General features: G+C 41.3%; 1 pseudogene; it reads left to right on the top strand.

Annotated features, from left to right (window-relative positions):
* Window positions 1-1,925: 1,925 nt before the first annotated feature.
* On the top strand, window positions 1,926-7,875 carry LOC102949917 (annotated as a pseudogene).
* The last annotated feature ends 13,147 nt before the right edge of the window (window positions 7,876-21,022 follow it).

Genomic DNA, 21,022 nt, shown 5'->3' with positions numbered 1-21,022 from the left:
GGGGGCGGGGGGGGGGGCGTGTTAAATGGGGGATGGGCACTAAGGAGGGCACTTGCTGGGATGAGCACTGGGTGTCATAAGTAAGAGACGAATCACTGGGTTCTACTCATGAAGTCAAAGCTGCACTGTATGTTAACTAACTTGAATTTAAGTAAGTAAGTAAATAAATAAACAAACAAACAAAATGGAGTCTCCTCAGTTTCCCTATCTCAGTATTATCTACTTCAGCCTTCTCACTTATAGAGGAGGAAAAGGAGCCAAGAGGAGAAACTGACTTGGCAAAGATCACACAATTAGTGGATGGCGAGCCAAAGCTTGAAGCCAGGTGTTCTGACTTTGAATTGAGGGAATTTAGATACAGGGAATTAAGCTGGATTAATTTTAAATATAGAATAACTGGAACTTCTGTCTACAAAAATGAATTAAAGATAATATGAGACAGCATTGATCCCACAAAGAAAGCAGTTCTTCAAAAAGTCTTCTTTTCCTGGGGCGCCTGGGTGGCGCAGTCGGTTAAGCGTCCGACTTCAGCCAGGTCACAATCTCGCGGTCCGTGAGTTCGAGCCCCGCATCAGGCTCTGGGCTGATGGCTCGGAGCCTGGAGCCTGTTTCCGATTCTGTGTCTCCCTCTCTCTCTGCCCCTCCCCAGTTCATGCTCTGTCTCTCTCTGTCCCAAAAATAAAATAAAAAACGTTGAAAAAAAAATTAAAAAAAAAAAAGTCTTCTTTTCCTAAGGAGAAGAGGAAAATAAATACAATCTAAAATCAGGCGAGGGTAGGAGGGTATGAATCAGGCAGTTCTTTGGAAGTCAGCTCATGAATACCTTACTTATCTAGAGGTCCTTAATTTGGCAAATGTGACCATTGGGAACAAACCTGTGATCGATCTACAAGGAAAAATACGAAATACCTTATACAAATCACCAAAGGCTTCCAGATGGTAATATAACTCCGTGAAAGAAGTTTTGTTTTGTTTTGTTTTGTTTTGTTTTGTTTTTCTTTTTCTCCTCTGAGTGAACAGCTATGTATTAAGGTTTGATGAGGGGCAACTAATGGAGAAGCAGACACAGGAGTCAGACAGCTGGGGATACAAATCGGCTTCATTACTGGAAGAGCTGAGTGGGAGAAGATGGTTTGGATCTCAGCCAGATGCACTTCCCAATACATCCTCCTCGAACTGAATTTGCGAAGCTGGACCCTGACACGGCCAGGCATCTCCGGGTCTCCCTTGCGGGGACCGGCTTGCTGAGAGCGAGTCTGGAGGATGGGCCACTCCCAAAGAGGGAACACCCAGAGCCTGTTCTGCATGTCTTATCAAGCAGTTAAACCACTTTTTGCTTGGGGAAGAGGTTGGGGGGTGAGGGGGGAACAAACGGTCTATCCTTCCGGGGAGGAGAATTTCCCTCCCTTCAGTGGAAAGAAAGGGGAGAAGAATTGAAGAAGCTTCCTTGCCAGCACCATCCAAGATGATAACAAGGTTTGTTTCAATATTCTAGTGAAAGAGAAAACTGGAAAACTTCACTTAACTAATTGACGAAATATACAAATGGGTAGATTTTATCAAGTCAGTAAACCTAGAAAATGCGTTTCAATATAAGCCATATAGGAAGGTGTGCGAGAGCAAAACATAGTAGGTACTTGTACTGGAAAACCTACTGTCATGCTTATATTCTACTTACTTTTTGACTCGCTTCCTAGAATTACCTTCCATCCATAATCCCCGGTTTACTGTGGAACTAGTCATTTTACACCGTCATGCTGCTCCCTGATCACAGTGGAGTCAGTGAGGACACATCTAATGCCACCTTGGGAACATTTCTCTCTTCTGAGATATTCTGGGAGCTGGGACCTAGTAAGAGCCTGAGGTCGGACCTGCAACACGTAAAACTCAGCAGCTACTGTTTTTCGGCTGCGTGGACTGGGGAGATGGTCCGGGCTCAAAGGAAGAGTGAGACTAACGTGTGGACGGAAACAGAAGAAGGGAAAATTGGAAGGTGTGTGGAAGAGGGAAGGAAATGGACAGTCCATCGTTTCAACTTTAGTTTATCCTTTCTTTTATTTTTTTTCTTTTAATGTTTCTTTATTTTTGACAGACAGAGCGAGCAGAGGAGGGGCAGAGAGAGAGGGAGACAGAGGATCTGAAGCAGGCTCTGCGCTGTCAGTGGGCGATGCGGGGCTCGAACTCACCAACCTCGAGATCATGATCCCAGCCAAAGTCCGACGCTTAACTGACTGAGACACGCAGGTGCCCCCAACTTGAGTTTATTCTTGATGCTTATTTGCACTCCTGGTCTTGAGTTCCATCAGGGACCCCAACTTCTTTCAATGATTTCCCTTCTTGCTTGAGCTAGTTAGGGCAGGTTTCTGTTATTTATAATTAAAGGAATGTGTATGGACACGTGCTCAGAAAAGCCAAGGAAGCTATAATAGTGGAAAAGTGGTTATTATATTAAACTACAGGATTACAGGACCTTGTGATTCAAGACAATCACTTCATCTTTCTAGAGACCTCACTTTTCACATCAATACAATGAAGGAGTTGAATTATATGATCTTTGGAGCATATATGATCCTGGGTGGTTCAGTCAATTAAGTGTCCGACTTCGGCTCAGGTCACGAGCTTGTAGTCTGTGAGTTCGAGCCTCACGTCGCCCTATGCTCTACCTTTTATTCCCATGACCTATTCATTCCATACCTGGAAGTCTGTACCTTCCATTCCCTTTCACCCCTTTTACCCATCCCCCTCCATTCCCTTTCTTATGATTTTCTCAAGATTTCACTTTCTCTAAGTTACATTATAAGAATGTAGTATATAATATATGCAACACACAAAATATATGTTAATTGACTGTTTATATTATCAATAAGGCTTGCCCTCAACAGTAGGCTATTTGTGGTTAAGTTTCTGGGGAGTCAAACGGTATACATGGATTTTGGACTGTGCTAGGGGTCAGCACCCCTAACCCTTGAGTTGTTCAAAGGTCAACTGTACTTTAAAAATGTTGTTCCACTTCTTTCTGGCCTTCATGGTTTCTGATGAAAAATCCATGGTTATTGTTCCCTTGTAAGTAATGTATCATTTCTATGGCTGCTTTCAAGGTTTTTTCTTTGTCTTTAATTTTTAGCTGTTACAAGGTGGCTAGGCTGGGCCTTTTTTTAAGGCTTGCCCTGTTTTGGATTCACTGAGCCTTTTCCATACGTAGCTTTATGTGTCCCATCAAATTTGAGCCATTATTTCTTCAAATAGTTTATCTGCACCACGTTCTTTCTCCTCTCTTTCTTGGACTCTAATGCCAAATATTAGACTTTTATTTTCTGTATTTTTTCGTAGACCTGTGTTCAGGCTTTCAAATTTTTCCCCTCTCTGTTGTGAATAACAGGTGTGATTTAGTTAAGGATGTTGAGATAGGAAAATTATCCTGGATTATCTGGGTGGGCCCAATGTAATCACACACTTCCTTATAAAAGGATGACAGGAATATGAGGGACAAAAAAAAAAAAAAAAACAAAAACGATCTGCAACAGAAGCAGAGGTTGGAGTGATTCACTTCGAAGCTGGAGAAAGGGACCACGAGCCAAAGAACGCAGGCAGCCGCTAGAAGCTGGAAGAAGGAAGGAGATGGATTCTTCTCTGGAACCTCCAGAAGAAATGCAGCCTTACCGACATCTTGATGTTAACCCTGCAAGATTCACTTCAGATTTCTGATCCTCATAACTGTAAGATACGACGTTTGTTTTGTTTTAAACCCTTATGTTTGTAGTAATTTGTTACAGAAGCAATAGGAAACCAATACAGAGTCTATGCAGTAATTTAAAAAAAATTATGATTACGGCATTACCATTTGGGTCTTTATATTTTCTATGTCTTTGCTGAGACTTTTCATCTTCTCATTCAACAATGTTCATATGACATTTTTAAAATACTTGCCTTAATGTCTTATTTTTGATCATTCCAACGTCTACGTCATTTCAGCATTGGTGCCTGTTGATTGTTGTTTTTTTTCTTTTTTTTCCCCATGTGAGTTGAGATTTCCTATTTTTTTTTATATGCCAAGTAATTTTGGATTGTATCTGGACATGTGATATTATGTTATGAGACTGCAGGGGCGCCTGTGTGGCTCAGTTCGTTGAGCGACCAACTTCGGCTCAGGTTATGATCTCACGGTTTGTGAGTTTGAGCCCCCCGTCGGGCTCTGTGCTGACAGCTCAGAGCCTGGAGCCTGCTTCGGATTCTGGGTCTCCCTCGCTCTCTGCCCCTCCCCCACTCATGCTCTGTCTCTGTCTCAGAAATAAACATTTAAAAAAAATTTTAAAATTTAAATCCTATAGAAAATGTTGCTATTTTTGTGTAAGCAGGCAACTGACTGGTTTGGTTCATGTCATGAGATCTGCCCAACCTACCGTGGATTGTATTTTTCACATCAGTTCCCTTTTCACCAGCCGCACAGTGCTCTTCAGATCTGCTACATATATGCCCCCTAGTGGTCAGTTTGCGCCCTGGTGACGGTCTGTCTCTTACTGTAGTTCAATCTACGGTATGCTGTTTGGGGTCAGATTCATGCAGGCACAACTGAAGATGAACTCAGGAGTTCATAAAACTCAATGGGGTCGTTTTTCTAAACTCCCTCTCTCTCAAGTTAGTCAAATGACTCTGGAATGATACTCTTGTCAAAGTAGCAGGCACGTAGCACACTTACAACTGTCTCCACTGCATGTGTTTAAAAACATTGTTAAGAGCATTGCAGAATGTTTATCACACCGATTCCCTTAAGTAGCACTCTTCTCAAAGTATCACAGCACTCTTATAACAATCTTTATTACATTTTTTAATTTATTTTTTTAATATAATGTACTGTTAAATTAGCTAACATACAGGGTGTACGGAGTGCTCTTGGTTTTGGGGTAGATTCCTGTGATTCGTCACTTATATACAGCCCCCAGTCCTCATCCCAACAAGTGCCCTCCTCAATGCCCATCACACATTTTCCCCTCTCCCCCCACCCATCAACCCTCAGCTTGTTCTCTGCATTTAAGAGTCACTTATGGTTTGCCTCCCTCCCTCTCTGTTTGTAACGATTTTTCCCCCTTCCCTTCCCCCATGGTCTTCTGTTAAGTTTCTCAAGATCCACATATGAGTGAAAACATGATATCCGTCTTTCTCTGACTGACTTATTTCAATCAGTATAATAGCTTCCAGTTCCATCCACGTTGCTGCAAATGGCATGATTTCATTCTTTCTCACTGCCAAGTAGTATTCCACTGTATATATAAACCACATCTTCTTCATCCATTCATCAGTTGATGGACATTTAGGCTCTTTCCATAATTTGGCTATTGTTGAGAGTGCTGCTATTAACATTGGGGTACATGTGCCCCTATGCATCAGCACTCCTGTACCCTTTGGATAAATTCCCAGTAGTGCTATTGCTGGGTCGTAGGGCAGTTCTATTACATTTGTGTGTGTTTTTTTAATTTTCTAAATGAATTATAGAATGACAATCATATCCATCTCCTTAAAACATTTTTTTCTTTGTAGCAGGTGAGTGGCACTTTTACAGTCATCATTATTACATGTGTTTTTAAACACTTTTCTAAATTTAGAAGAGCTAAGTATTCTTAGAACACTCAAGGGGCACCTGGGTGGCTCAGTCGGTTGAGCTTCTGACTTCGGCTCAGGTCATGATCTCACGGTCTGTGAGTTCGAGCTCCGCATCGGGCTCTGTGCTGACAGCTCAGAGCCTGGAGCCTGCTTCGGATTCTGTGTCTCCCTCTCTCTCCCCATCCTTGCTCACGTTCTGTCTCTCTCTGTCTCTCAAAAATGAATAAACATAAAACATTTTTTGAAAAAAAAAAAGGAATAATTCTTCTGCAGGACCAGGGTGACGGTGACCATGGCTGCCAGGGACCCCAGCCACAGGCACCTTCTTCATGAGAGAATTATTTCTTGTAATATATACCTAGGCTTTCATTTCTCAAATGAAATTTCTAGCACTGCATACAATTTAAAGGCTGTGCCTGTATAAAGATGGGATTTTTAAAAATAACCTATCAAGAGTGCTTTATCCTACTTAATTCTCCCTTGGCTTTTTACCTATTGCCTTAGTTGCAAGCCTTATTCCTTTATTTATCCCTTCCCACTTTATAAAATGTTAGAACTGTATGGTTTTATGCTAAATTGTAGGACTTTACAGTTCTACGGTGTTAGCTCTGCACACTTTGCTATAATGTTCTGGCAGATATGTCTTTAAAGGTAGTACATTTGAAGCAACTCTACCAAAATAATAAAAGGCCCAATAATAATAATAAATAAAATAATAAAACACCCAATTCCTGGTATTCTTCTGTCTTTCCCTACTGGTCACCAATACATTTTTGGTTGGAAGAAGTTTGTATGTGTTATTTTGTGCTTTTCTTTTAAATACCATGCTGTTTTACCTTGTTTAAATTGAGATGAAAATTCACTTCACATAAAATTTTAAAGGGTACATTTCCATAGTTTTTAATATATTCCCAAGGTTGTGCCACCACTATCTAATTCCAGAACATTTTCATCACCCCAAAAGAAACCCCATGTCTGTTAGAAGTTATTCTCTGTCCTCCTCACCCTCATTGCCTGGCAATCACTAATCCACTTTCTGTCTCTATGGGTTTACCCGTTCTGGAAATTTCATACAAATGGAACCATACAATATACGGTTCTTTGTGCCTGGCCTCTTTCACACAGCATAATGGTTAAAGGTTCATCCATGTTGCAGCTCGGATCAGGCCGCCATTCCTTTTTGTGGGTGAATAATATCCCACCGTGTGGATATACACATTTTGTTCATCCATTCATCGGTTGAAAGACATTTAGGTTATTTCCATTTTTTGGCTATTATAAATAATGCTCCTGTGAGCATCATGTACAGGTTTTGGGGTATATTCCCAGGAGTGGAATTGCTGGGTCATATGGTAACTCCATGGTTAACTTTTTGGGGAACCGTCCAACATTTTTGCATAGGTGCTGCATCATTTCGTAATTCTACCAGCAACACACACAAGAATTCCAGTTTCTCCTCATCTTTGCCAACAATTGTTATTTTCTGCGTTTTCCTCCTTTTTTTTTTTTTTTTTTTTTTGCAACCACTCACTTTTCTTTTTAATGACTGTATATTTTACCACATTGGTTTACCATTGTTTACAGTTTGGGTCCTTAATTCACTGGACATTTTGATTGCCTGCATTTTCCCCCTCCAGTGATAAATATGGCTCTTTATAAATCTTGGCAATAAAGATTCTTTTCTTTCAGCTTACTTCCTGGAAGTATATTCTTCCAGTGTGGAGTCACTAGGGTAATGAATATGAAGAGTTTTATAGGACTTCCTGGTGACAGCAACACATATTTCTTTATCCCCTCACAGTTCATTTAATTCAGTGAAAGCTTAACGAAGCCCCTCTCTTCCTCGCCGCTCACTGGGGGTGAGCAGCCATCTCCTACTTGGCATCACGGCTGCCCTCAGACCTTTGGTGAAGTCCGAGATCATTAAAGAGAGGACCAAAAAGTTCATCCGGCACCAGTCAGACGAATCTGTCAAAATCAAGTGCGACTGGTGGAAACCCAGAGGCATTGACAATAGGGTACCCAGAAGTCGATGCCCAACACTGGTTATGGGAGCATCAAGAAAGCCAAGCATGTGCTGCCCAGTGGCTTCTGGAAGTTCCTAGTCCACAACGCCAGGGAGCTTGAAGTGCTGTTGATGGGCAGCAAATCTCACTGTGCAGGGATTGTCTACAATGTGTCCCCCCAGAGACCCGCGAAGCCATGGTGGAAAGAACAGCCCAACTGTCCATCAGAGTCACCAGTCCTGATGCCAGGCTGCACGACGAAGAAAAGTGAATAGACAGCTCATATGCACGTTGTGTTTATGTTAATAAAACTATAAAAGTACCAAGGCGGGGTCGGGGGGGTGGGTACTTACTGAGGACTTGCGGAGTACAAGGCATTATGCTAGGTTCCGGGGTTTACAGTTGTGGTCCTTACCCTCAAGGCACTCAGAATCCAGTAAGACAGATAAGACAATAGAAAATTTCTGGGGCGCCTGGGTGGCTCAGTCGGTTAAGCATCCGACTTCGGCTCAGGTCACGATCTCGCAGTTCGTGACTTCGAGCCCCCGCGTCGGGCTCTGTGCTGTCACCCCAGAGCCCGCTTTGGATCCTCTGTTCCACCCCCCTCTCTGTCCCTCCCCAGCTCGTGCTCTCTCTCTCAAAAATAAATAAACATTAGGGGGTGCCTGGGTGCCTCAGTTGGTTAAGTGTCTGACTCTTGATTTCGGCTCAGGCCGTGATCTCACAGTTTCATGGGTTGAAGCCCTAGGTCAGGCTCTGCGCTGACAGCATGGAGCCTGCTTAGGATTCTCTCTCTTCCATTCTCTCTACCCCTCCCCCACTCAGGCTCACTTGCTCTCTCTCTCTCTCCCTCTCTTTCTCTCAAAATAAAGAAATAAACTTAAAAATAAATACACATTAAAAATAGAGAATTTATAACATGTAAGTGTGAAGAAAGAGGTATGTACAGTGAGAAGGGAAACAAAGGCAAGAGAAATGTAGCTGAAATTAAATCTCTTTACAGCCTGCAGTCCACTGATAGACACCTGAAACACGCAGAGCGTGACCTTCCTCAAGCAACTCGTGGCTGCCTTACTTCCTTCATGGTTTTGTTTTATTAAAGACTAAAAGTAACCTTATCTTAACAGTAGCTAGCCCCTCAAGGTCCTAAAAGCCTTGCTTTCAAGTTTCTTAGAGACCTACGCGATCCCTAACCCCCACCAACTTAAAAGTATATAATCAGTCACTCCTCACAACCCCAGTGCAGCTCTTTCTGCCCGCAGGTCCTGTCCCCGTGCTTTAATAAAATCACCTTTTTGCACCAAAGATGTCTCGAGAATTCTTTCTTAGCCGTTTGCTCAAGAACCCCATCATTTGGCTCCTGAACGTGGGGCTTTGAGTCTTTTCATCTGGACTCTGAGCCTTGGTGCAAACTTGGTGAGGAGTTTCTCTTTTCTTCCTTTACTCTCACTTCAGGGGCTTTTCAGGGAGTATGGTCTTATTGGAACATCAATTGCTCAGCTGCAATCCTCTAGCTACTGTATAGGGAGGAGAAAGCCTGCCTTTTGGCTGGAAGTTAGTAACCCTGGCCGGAATGGTAATAAGACCCAGAAACTTGATGCCCTCTCTTTATTCCTGTCCTTATACAAAGTCATCTGTCTTGGGCACAGGACAGCCACCTAAGTGGCTGCCAATCTTAAGACTCCTGTGTGAGGTTTCCTCCATATTGGTCTAATGTGATCGCCTCCACATCACTGGTCTAGCCCCTTTGGGCCAGGAGACCCCACTGGGAGCCAGTTGAAACCAGTACTCAATTGAATTAAAGCCCATCCAGGGACAATTTCCTAAGGAAGTTGGCTATAAAGACTGTATGTGTTGGAATGTCACTTAGATCTTGATGGATTTCTGTCTTTACTGTTTTCTGTCAATGTCCTCTATCCACATGTAAATTACAGAATTGGGTAATTCCCCCTTGTAAAACTTTTCTAGTATTTTCCATGGGTTAAAAATGGCACAGCCATCAGGGAAATGAAGGCAAGACCTTCATGGCATGCTTCTCAAGACAAGGTAAACTAAGGCATGGCCTTTACAGCACGGCCTTTTACGGCATGGCTTTCAAGGCATGGCATGGTATTTCGGTCCATACACCAGGCACCCATTTGTAGCCTAGGGTGCAATGGGGAAGTGAAGGGACGCTAGCATCCTTTCTCTGGGGCCCTTAGTGGCTAGTCGGTGATCATAGTGATTTTGTGTGAGGGATGCCTCAGGTCGTTTTGACACCAGGAACCTCTGACACATCCTGTGTGGGACTCCACCGGGGAGTTGGGGCGGGGGGGAGTTTTGGTAATGGACCTTCTCTACTTTCCTAGAAACATGGGATCTTCTTCAGTCCCCAAGGACTCTCCCTTGGGTTGCCTCTTAACCCCCTGGAATCAATTCAGATTGCAAAATTTAGGAAGGGACTGATCTTCTGTAACACTGCATGGTGTTAATAAGATCTATCAGATCTCTTCTGCAGGAAACAGGGCGAATGGACTGAGGTACCCTATGTCCGGGCTTTCATGGCCCTAGATCAGGATCCAGAATGGAGGGCCTCTTGCAGAATGTGTTTCACCACTAACCAGGCTGATAAACTCCCTCCTGATATATTGGATGATTGTCTAAACAGGCCTCCTCTGAATAAACCTAGGTTGCTGGACCATCCTTAATGAAGGCCATCCTTAATGAAGCTCTGACACTCTCTCTCACTGTTCCTCCTTCCTAATAGATTCAGGTTATACTAGCCGTATGTGGGGGCTCACTCATTTCTTGGGTTAATGACTATGATCATTGGAGCCAATTGTCTCTGGTTGGCCTACCTCAGGATGAAGACTTTAAAGAATATTACTCCCTCTCTCTCTACCCCTCCCCTGCTCATGCTGTGTCCCTCTCTCTCTCAAAAATAAATAAACATTAAAATTTTTTAAAAAGGGGGCACCTGGGTGGCTCAGTTGGTTAAGTGTCTTACTTCGGCCCAGGTCACGATCTCAGGTTCGTGAGTTTGAGCCCCACGTCGGGCTCTGTGCTGACAGCTCAGAGCCTGGAACCTGCTTCGGATTCTTTGTCTCCCTCTCTCTCTACCCCTCCCCTGCTCATGCCCTGTCCCCCTCTCTCTCAAAAATAAATAAACAGTAAAAAATTTTTGAAGAATATTCTCAAGCAGCTGCCAAAACTCCTTTTGTTTTGGGGAAGTTCCCTATATTCTGTGGTCTGACCTAGACTAGCCATTTCCACTTGTTGGGGGAAAAAAAAAGTCTGCACCTGTTCATCTGTCTGGGCTTTAGGACTTGGAGACGTCTTTCTCTGTCCTCTGGGCTTTTATCCACCTCCAGGCTTCCTGGCTGCACCTCGCCTCTTTGGCCCACCCCCCACCCCACCCCCCACCCCGCTGCCCCTCCTCCTGTTTCTGCACCACCTTGGGTACAGTCTGCATCTTCCATACCTGTGGCACCATCAGCTCCTCCTCCTCCCCTCACTGTCAAGGAGCAAAGGGCACCCCCCTTGGACTTACACCGCCCACTTTAGATTTCCTGGCCAATGTCCCAAGTAAAAATTAACAATGGGGAACACAGTGATTGACTTTAAGTGGACACAGGTGGAATGCATTCGGTATTTAAACTAATTTAAATTTGTTGGCTTAATTAAGATAGACATGTCTTTAGAGTTATCAGGATTAGATATGTAAAACTCTTTCTACCTAGGTTTACTGAAGGCCAAACAAACCGGTGTTATCTCCGTTGCAATTTGTTAACCAAAAGACGACTTAAAATGATGGCTAACTCTGTCTCAGGAGTTTTCGTGGGTAATTGTTAAGACAGCTTTCAGTTCTTGGCTACCTGAAGCCTTAAGGTTCTGTTTGGTTGATAAGTTAAAGTTAAATTCATTGGACATCTAGGTGTTTTCCAAATAGGATAAGGTGTTAAAGCATTAATTACTAAACATAGGTTTATGCTTTTGACTTATTGCAGAAAAAACTAAGGGTATTTGGGTCTGCTGGAAAACCTGCTTTGTGCTTAGTTGATTCATAAATTTGCCATCTAAAAAATTCTGGTGTCACAGTTCACGATTGGTTACTACTTAGTTTTCATCGGAGTCTAAGGTTTCTAAGAGTTAAAATTCTGCTGAATGTAATTAAGACTGATGGAAATAAGGAAAGCAACTCTGTATGTAGAAAAGTAGAAGACACTTGTAATAAGGAATACATTTTCGTTGCAGGTAAAAGTAAGTAATTTAGTCCTAAATGAGACTGGCTGTTTGGAGAGAAATGGCTTGGGACAAAACCTAAATGCAAAGGAAAGTTGTAGAAGGTTCATAAAGGGAAACCTTTGGAAAGGAATTTTATGTGCAGTTAGGACGCACTAAGGTTGAAATGAATGGATTTTAAAAATACACTGGTATAAGATTAAAATTCTGCTTTTCTCTCTGTGAGAAAGACAAAGTTTTCTTGGATTGTTGATCTGCTCTTGATTTTAAAAAATGTAAACAAAGGTCTTTTCTCTTTTGTCTTATGGGAAAATCAAAGCTTTATGTTTTGTCTTTATCAGGCCTTTGATTACTTCATTAAAACGTCTCAGTGCTAAAGGAGCTAGGTTTTGCTAATGACTATATAAACCTACATATTTGCCTTTAGAATTTCTTAATTGCTGTCTTGGCTAAATAAATAATTAAGGATTGTAATGATCTGTAATTCTATTTAGGATGTGCTTTATAGCTTTCTAAAGTTTTAACAAACTTCCCAGGATTTGAATTGTAGATGAAATCTTTTTGACCAATTGGGCCTTTTTATTTGGTATGGTACTTGGAAAGCCCTGTCAAACAAATAATGGTAAACCTTAGGTTGTATTGCTTGGGTAAATGCTATAACTGCTCAAATATATATAATATGTATATATATTATATATTTGATATATAGATACTATATATATATATATTTGGTATATATAAATATATATATATGATATATATAAATAAATATATATATGTATATTTGGTATATATAAATATATAAAATTCCTAAATTTTTAATATGCTTGCTATGAGGTTATCACTTAACATTCTAATTATCAAAGTGTTATGTGTCACAGAAATAACTGAATTTCCTTATTAATTGCATCATAATGAACTCTCATATCAGATTGTTAACCATGTCCATTTTTGAGTCTTTTGCTATTTATAGTTATTGTTCTGATGCTCTAACAAAACGTGTTTCATCTTCAAGGAGATGTATAAAAAGGACTTTTAGGACAAACAGGTATTTGACATCTTTAAGATCATAAAACAAATGGGTAGAAATTTTCAGAACTAAAAAGCTGCATTCAAACTGAACAAGAATTAGTAACATGGGACTAAATAAATTAGGGGAGATTGTAGTTTTTGTGGCTCTTGTTGGAAATATTACTGATTCTATAATGTTTGCTCTTCCATATTAAGGAAATTTTCTCTTAAAATATCTATGACATACAGAAATGTGATAAAGTATTCACTTGTGAACAAACTGAACCTACCTGAACCCTCTGAAAGTCAAAAGCTCTCAGTAAGTATTCTCTCCTTCATGGCAATTACACTTGCTCGCCTAAGTTCAGTAAGAACCTGTTCTTGTAACAGGACACCATTGGAAATACTCGTTATTTTACCAAGGCTTTGACTAGAATGTCATATTTGAGGGTGACGTTCATAGACTCAGATGTGACCAGACAGCTTTAGGGAACTGAAGTTGACTTTCTGAAACTTGCTGCCAATAAAGCCCCTTGGGAAAGTTGTTCTGGTACCTTGCTTATAGCTCGTAGAGTTCCCAGCAGCCTTACCAGGTAAGTAAAGAATGTCACTTCCTGGCAGGTGCAGGATATCTTGGGGACCTCGCGGAAGGAATTTGCCCAAATCTACAGGTACTGCAGGCATGTCTGATGGCAAGTACTTGGCTTGGCTTCTGGCCTGGAGAGGCTACTGAAGTTCAATCTAGATTCCTTATCAAAAGTTCCAGCAAAGCAAATTTTAAAAGATCCACAGGCCCAATTGCTGTTCTTGCTGAGCTTATGTAAATAATTAGGCCTTCTTTGTTAAAAGTGGACTTGTTCTACAAATGAATTAGTCTTGATTTGGCTGTCTTCAGAAATAAGGGTTATTAGAAAATTTGTGTTCCAGTAACTCACCTTTGCAGATGTTAAATTCCAATTCTGATTGTCTTTAAATGTTTGTTGTTTGCTAGACAACTCGAGGTAAACTTCAAAGATGCTTCAAGCCTGACATCTAGAAATCTTCTCACTGGCGGCACTTCAGACTCACTCAGTTTATAATTCTGCTCCAACCACTAACCTGTATTTTTCCTGTTTCGATAAAAGTGCCTCTTATTAATTACCTGATTGCTTACTAAGCAAAACAGAGTCCATGTGATGGTTAACCCTACTCATTACTCATTACACAATCAAGGCCTTAAATGACTCTCAAAATAACATTATATTATAAAACACTAAAATAACTCAAATGCATCACACAGTTCTACAAAATAAAATGGCATTAGATGTTTTAACTGCTGCACGAGGTAAAACTTATGCCTTTATAAAAACAGAACGCTGTATATACATCCGAGATTATCACAAAAATAGTTCTGAGTTTCTAACTGACAAATGCTCAAATTGGCTCTTTAAATTATCTCTCTCTTTCCCTTAATAATTGGTTAAACTCCTGGACTAAAGGAAAATTTTTGTCAACTATCAAAGGACTCTTTTGTAAATTTTTTGATTTTTAATTGTTTTAATGTTTATTTATTTTTGAGAGAGAGAGACACAGAGCACAAGCAGGGGAGGGACAGAGATAGAGGGAGACACAGAATCTGAAGCAGGCTCCAGGCTCTGATGGGTCAGCACAGAGCCCGATTTGGGGCTCGAACCCACCAACAGCGAGATCATGACCTGAGCTGAAGTCAGATGCTTAACCGGCTGTGCCACCCCAGGCACCCCATTTACCAAAGGACTCTTATTTGGGCTTCTGTTTCTTTTTGTTATTTTAATCGTGTTTTGCTGTTTTCTCCCATGTCTCTCCACCTGGTGCTAAGATTCCTTCACTGCCATAACTTCAAGCCAACAGATGATCCTTTCTACTCAAGGAAACTCCCATATGTTATCAACTCTAGATACATCTGCCTTAGCCTTTCCTAACTCCTATTAAATTCTCAACTGACCAACTTTGACCCATAGGTAGAAATATCTCTATGCCCCTATTCAGCAGGAAGAAACTACCAAAGATGAGACCTTCTGCCTTCAACAACCTTAAAGATTTAAGGGTCCAAGTTGTTCAGGGGGGAAATGATGAGGGAAACAAAGGCAAGAGAAATGTAGCTGAAATTAAATCTCTTTACAGCCTGCAGTCCACTGATAGACACCTGAAACACGCAGAGCGTGACCTTCCTCAAGCAACTCGTGGCTGCCTTACTTCCTTCATGGTTTTGTTTTATTAAAGACTAAAAGTAACCTTATCTTAACAGTAGCTAGCCCCTCAAGGTCCTAAAAGCCTTGCTTTCAAGTTTCTTAGAGACCTACGCGATCCCTAACCCCCACCAACTTAAAAGTATATAATCAGTCACTCCTCACAACCCCAGTGCAGCTCTTTCTGCCCGCAGGTCCTGTCCCCGTGCTTTAATAAAATCACCTTTTTGCACGAAAGATGTCTCAAGAATTCTTTCTTAGCCGTTTGCTCAAGAGCCCCATCACACAGGATGCTCTAGAAGCGCAGAGAAACAGTGGGATCAAGCCCGTGTGTGTGTGTGTGTGTGTGTGTGTGTGTGTGTGTGAGTTAAGAGGAGTCAGAATAAAAACGGAATTCAGAGTAATCATGGGAGGAAGATGTTTCAAGGAAAGACAGCAGGCAGTGTAAGCGGATGAAAAGTCAGATAAGAAGTCTTAAAGAGTCTATCTGATTTAACAACAAAGTGAGGAGCCCCGAGGCAACCATTTCAGGAGAGCTGGTGAGGTTGGAAACCAGAGTGGAGAGGGTTGAGAGTGGGTGGGAGATTTGGAAGCAAGAGACAGCTTATGTTAATTAAAGCCTTGGGACAAGGGGTTTTACTGTTTTAGTTTGTTTTGAACTTCTTTTTGATCAATACCTTAAAAGAATTCACATGCAATTTAGTGGTTTCGAAATCTTTTCCTGATGAAGCTTAACTTACTGTCTCGTCTTCATTGTAGCTAATCTGGAGTTTGCAAAGATGATTGCAATAATGCCCTCCCATTCTTCTGTGCAGGCCCCCTTGCCAGGTGACTTTGTCATTCCATCCATTAAGAAGTGAAATCTAGAGGCGTCTGTGTGGCTCAGTCGGGGTTAAGCATCCGACTTTGGCTCAGGTCATGATCTCGCGGTTTGTGGGTTCGAGCCCCGCGTCGGGCTCTGTGCTGACAGCTCAGAGCCTGGAGCCTCCTTCGGATTCTGGGTCTCCTTCTCTCTCTGCAAGAAGTGAAATCTATTTTCCTTCCCACGAATCTGGGCTGGCCTTGTGATTCATTTTGTCCAGGAGAATGAGACAGAAGTGACACTGTGTGATTTCTGAGCCTAGGCTTTGAAAGGCCTTGCAGCTCCTACTTACCCCCTCTTGAAACAGCCCAGCTAAGCCCACTCCAAATTGCTAACCCACAGAATTATAAGCAAATAAAATGGCTGTTATTTTAAGCTACTAGGTTTTGCATGATCTGTTATGTGGTGATAAATAACTTTTACATCTGCTTCACCTTTTATTTTCTTGGGGCACCTGGGTGGCTCAGTTGGTTAATCATCCGACTTCGGCGCAGGTTATGATCTCACGGTTTGTAGTTCGAGCCCCGCGTCCAGCTCTGTGCTGACAGCTTAGAGCCTGGAGCCTGGTTCGGATTCTGTGTGTGTGTGTCTCTCTCTCTGCCTCTCCCCCACTCATGCTCTGTCTCTGTCTCTCTCTCTCAAATATAAATAAACATTAAAGAAAAAACCTTTTATTTTCTTGCAGCTTATGCCAACTGATACAGAATTTCATTATGAAAGACTATCATAGTATCATTAGTACACTTGAAGAGCTGTTTCTGTATCTCATCCTCTAGATTATTTATTTAAAATTTTTTTTCCATTTATTTAGTTTTGAGAAACAGAGACAAAGCGTGAGCGGGCGAGGGGGAGAGACAGAAGGAAACACAGAATCTGAAGCAGGCTCCAGGCTCTGTGCTGACCTCTTGCTCGGAGCAAGCGGTCAGCACAGAGCCTGATGTGGGGCTTGAACCCATGAACTGTGAGATCATGACCTGAGCCGAAGTCAGACACTCAACCGACTGAGGCACCCAGGCGCCCCTAGATTATTTATTTAAATGTTAAATCAACATCTATGAGATTTCAGAGTTTTTAGAAAGTTTAGTTTTGGTTCCAACCCTTTGTTTCCAATCTTCAAGTCAATTCTCTGAAACAAAATATCTCAAACTTTTAACAGTGAACTTTTCTTTTTTTTTAACGTTTATTCATTTTTGAGAGACAGAGAGACAGAGCGTGAGTGAGTGGGGGAGGAGCAGAGACAGAGGGAGACACAGAATCCGAAGCAGGCTCCAGGCTCCGAGCTGTTAGCACAGAGCCCGATGCGGGGCTCGAACACACTGACCACGAGATCATGACCTGAGCTGAAGTCGGACGCTTAACCGACTGAGCCAGCCAGGTGCCCCTAACAGTGAACTTTTTAAAGGGGGTGTGGTGGGAGGCGGGAAGAGAGAAACTTTGAAGAGCTAGGGCATTGGTGGTACTGGTCATTCACAGAATGCAGTAATAATGTATTGCTTGTGTGGCATCCACGTTTTATTCCATTTTGCATCTCCACGGTCTATAATGGTATCTGTATTTGGCACATGGCTGGAGTGCAACAAGGATACAGGAGGAGATAACGAACTGCTATTTCTACACATTGTTTCATATTTGTAAGCCTTGTTTCCTGAAAATAGAACCAGCTTCTGCTAGAGTTCTGGTCTAGCAGGCGGCACAGCCTTGGGTATATCAAGGCAGATCTCAAAGCCCTATGCGGTAGATATCTATGTTGACAACTATTGCCTGAACTCCTGCCCTAGATTTCTGGGGATTCTTACAGGAAAATGAATTACAGCAATCTTTCCTTCTCTCTTGCTCCTCTTAGGTTTCTCTGCTAGTATCTTTCTCTTCCACGGAAAACTAAATAACTGTTGATCTCAACTCCAATGACTCAAAGTTTCAGGAAGACAAAAATAATCCTTCCTCAAAAATGGGGTGTCTTGTATGGCTCTATGTTCAAATTGAAATAATAATAATAATAATGAAAAGAATAGTGGTTACATTTGGTTGGATCTGCAGACCTGGCATTAGATGAAGCAAAAAGGAATAAGGAGATGGGGTGATGGCACTCTGGTTACCCATCTGAATGATTTGTACTTGGTTCACCTAGAGTTCTGCTTCCATTCTAGTGCGGTAACAATGGGGCGGGGGGCTGTTTGTGTAGGAGGGGTATCAACTCTCTGCTTGGAAAATCAGATGCTGGGTCATTGCCAGAACTTCAAGAATGCTCAAAATAAGAGTTTTCCCACTATAAAATTTTGCCTGAGATCAATTTTTAAAAAAGATTTTATATTTAATCTCTACACCCAACATAGGGCTTGAACTCATGACCCTGAGAACAAGCGTTGCATGTTCCACCGACTGAGCCAGCCAGATGCTCCTGCCTGAGATCAGTTGTTTTTTTTTTTTTTTAAGTTTATTTATTTTTGAGAGAGAGAGAGAGAGAGCGAGCGAGAGAGTGAGCAGGGGGAAGGGCAGAGAGAGAGGGAGACAGAATTGCAAGCAGGCTCTGCAATGTCAGCACAGGGCCCATTGAAGGGCTTGAACTCACGAAGGGTGAGATCAGGACCCGAGCTGAAGCTAAGAGTCGGATGTTTAACCCATTGAGCCACCCAGGTGCCCCTGAGATCAATTTTTTAAAATAACTCTCCTTTTATGTATAATAGCCATGCTCATGAATAATGGCTATAAAAGAATAATCACTCATCTCCAAAACAAAGAATGGTAAGTATGTAGAGAGTGTAAATAAATTACTAGACCTGTCATTTTATTCTTTAAAAAAAAAATTTTTTTTTTGACATTTATTTCTGAGAGACAGAGTGTGAGTGGGGGAGGGGCAGAGAGAGAGAGAGAGAGAGAGAGAGAGAGGGAGACAGAATCGGAAGCAGGCTCCAGGCTCTGAGCTGTCAGCACAGAGCCCGACGCGGGGCTCAAACTCACAAACCGTGAGATCATGGCCTGAGCCGAAGTTGGTCGCTCAACCAACTGAGCCACACAGGCGCCCCTGTCATTTTATTCTTACTTCATATGACACTAGGTTGAAACTTTACAGTGATTATCTGGGTTTTGAATGACTATGGACACAATTGAGTTTGTATTCAAAGGTTAAGGGAACAAAAATGACCAGAAAACCATTGGGAGGCAGGTGGGATGACAAGTCACAGAACAGCAGAGAGCCTCTACTGACTTGGGGAGTGGGAAGTACAAAGCAGTATTAGCTTATACTGAATCTCAGTATGTTGCACAGATCTTTTCTGTGATGATTGACTGATGACCCATTCAAATAGAGTTCTCTACACATTTTTACTTAGGATTACGTTTTTAAAAAATGTGAAATACAGCAAAAACCAAGCAGACAAAACTTACCTAGAGAAGGTTCACTTTAGCAAGGGAATTCTAAGAAACAATAAGCAATTTAATGAGTCTGTTCAGTTCTTTCCTACTTTTTTTTTTTTTAACCCCCTCTAGCCTTGATTTAAAACTGACTTGTGAATTTTCCCTTTTTAAATATCTTACTGTGGTAACTTGTAGAAGCAAGGTGTAGTGGAAAAATTATTTTAAAATTATTTAAAAATTTGATGACCCGTGCTCTTATTCCAATTTTACCACAAACTGGGTAATTTTTGCATGAGATGTAATAGAATACTTCTGCCGTTCTGTTCTGTACAATTAGAACAACTATCTGGCCCATGGCTCAGGCTTGTTAAGCTGATCTAGTGAGATACCAAATTCCTTTGAAAATCATAGAACTTATTACTATAAGGCGTCAGAATTATTTTAAAATGCTAACCAAATCAGTACCTTTTTATAAGCTTCCTTGGGAAACCTCGGCCATTTTTATGGCTTTAATAACTTATGTTGGAGTTTTTAACTATGTTAGTCCTTAACTTCCAATTTTCTAGGTATCTATTTATCTGACACCCTCATACTTAAAACTAAATAAAGCAGGAATGCCACGAATGAAAACACTTTTTTTTTCCAGTTTATATTACAAAGGTGGTAACATTGCTTCTAGCACAAATATTTTCTATGATGATTATTTTGGAAAGCAGAAAGCGTGGTCAGTGTATGAGATAGAGGACAGATAAGCGTCAGTGGGTGATGGATAAGCACAGGCCTTATATCAACAAGCATTTGATGCGAAGATTTTTTTTTTTTTCTCTTCATAGTGATTAGAAGAAACACACAGCAGATGAAATCTGTAGCATATTACTTGGGACGGTAGCCTCACTCTGATTAATACATTGTCCAAAACACATATTTAGGGCAGAGACCTTGTCAATTCAGTTTTCTTATCAGTACACAGAAGGGATTTAAATACAGTACATGCACAAAGGAAATACTTTTACACGTCGAAGAAGGTGGTTTCATAGTTTTCCTTTCACTAGAGGCAATTTTCTTCCTAGATTAAAGGGAGATCCACATTTCTAATGTCCTCAAAGCAGACACTGCACAGCATAGCAAAGAGATCGCTGCTCATTCATTCAAGGAAAGGTATTGACCATGTATTATCTGCAAGGCACTGGACTATAAGGACAAGGGGAAATTAAGGTGTACAAGATACAGGTCCTTTCCTTAGGACAACTGAAGGAAAATGATGTTCAAGTTTATTGATCATCTGCCATGTATCAGGTGTGATGATAGATGCTTTGTATCTATTACCTCATAAGAACCTTGTACTTTAGAAAGTGAGATGAGACACACGCAGAAATAAAAATAATGTTCTTGGCATAGATTGAGCACCCAATAATTATGTTTAACGAGTTAATATAAGGAACATAAGAGATCTTAAAAGAATCACCCTTGTTTCAGAGACCCAGAGACTGAGAATCTTTCTTAGGTAGTGGTTTCCGACACGAAGAACCTCATTTCGTGTTGGGTTGACCACTCCCGAGCTGTATAATTAATGGCCTGATCCTGGTCAAGTTAGGTAATCTGAATTTTTATTTCCTAATTTGCGAAATAGGGAAAGTGCCTTCCACTTAATAGTTTTGTTATGGGGGTTGGTGATAATGTATATAAAGTTCCCCTTATAGAAGGTGCTCAAAAAAAGAAAAGGGAGCAATTATTACTATTATTAAATTTTATTATTAGCTTGA

The sequence above is a fragment of the Panthera tigris genome, chromosome A3, assembly GCF_018350195.1.
Source record: "Panthera tigris isolate Pti1 chromosome A3, P.tigris_Pti1_mat1.1, whole genome shotgun sequence".
NCBI lineage: Eukaryota > Metazoa > Chordata > Mammalia > Carnivora > Felidae > Panthera > Panthera tigris.
This window is presented reverse-complemented; position numbering and strand designations above follow the sequence as displayed.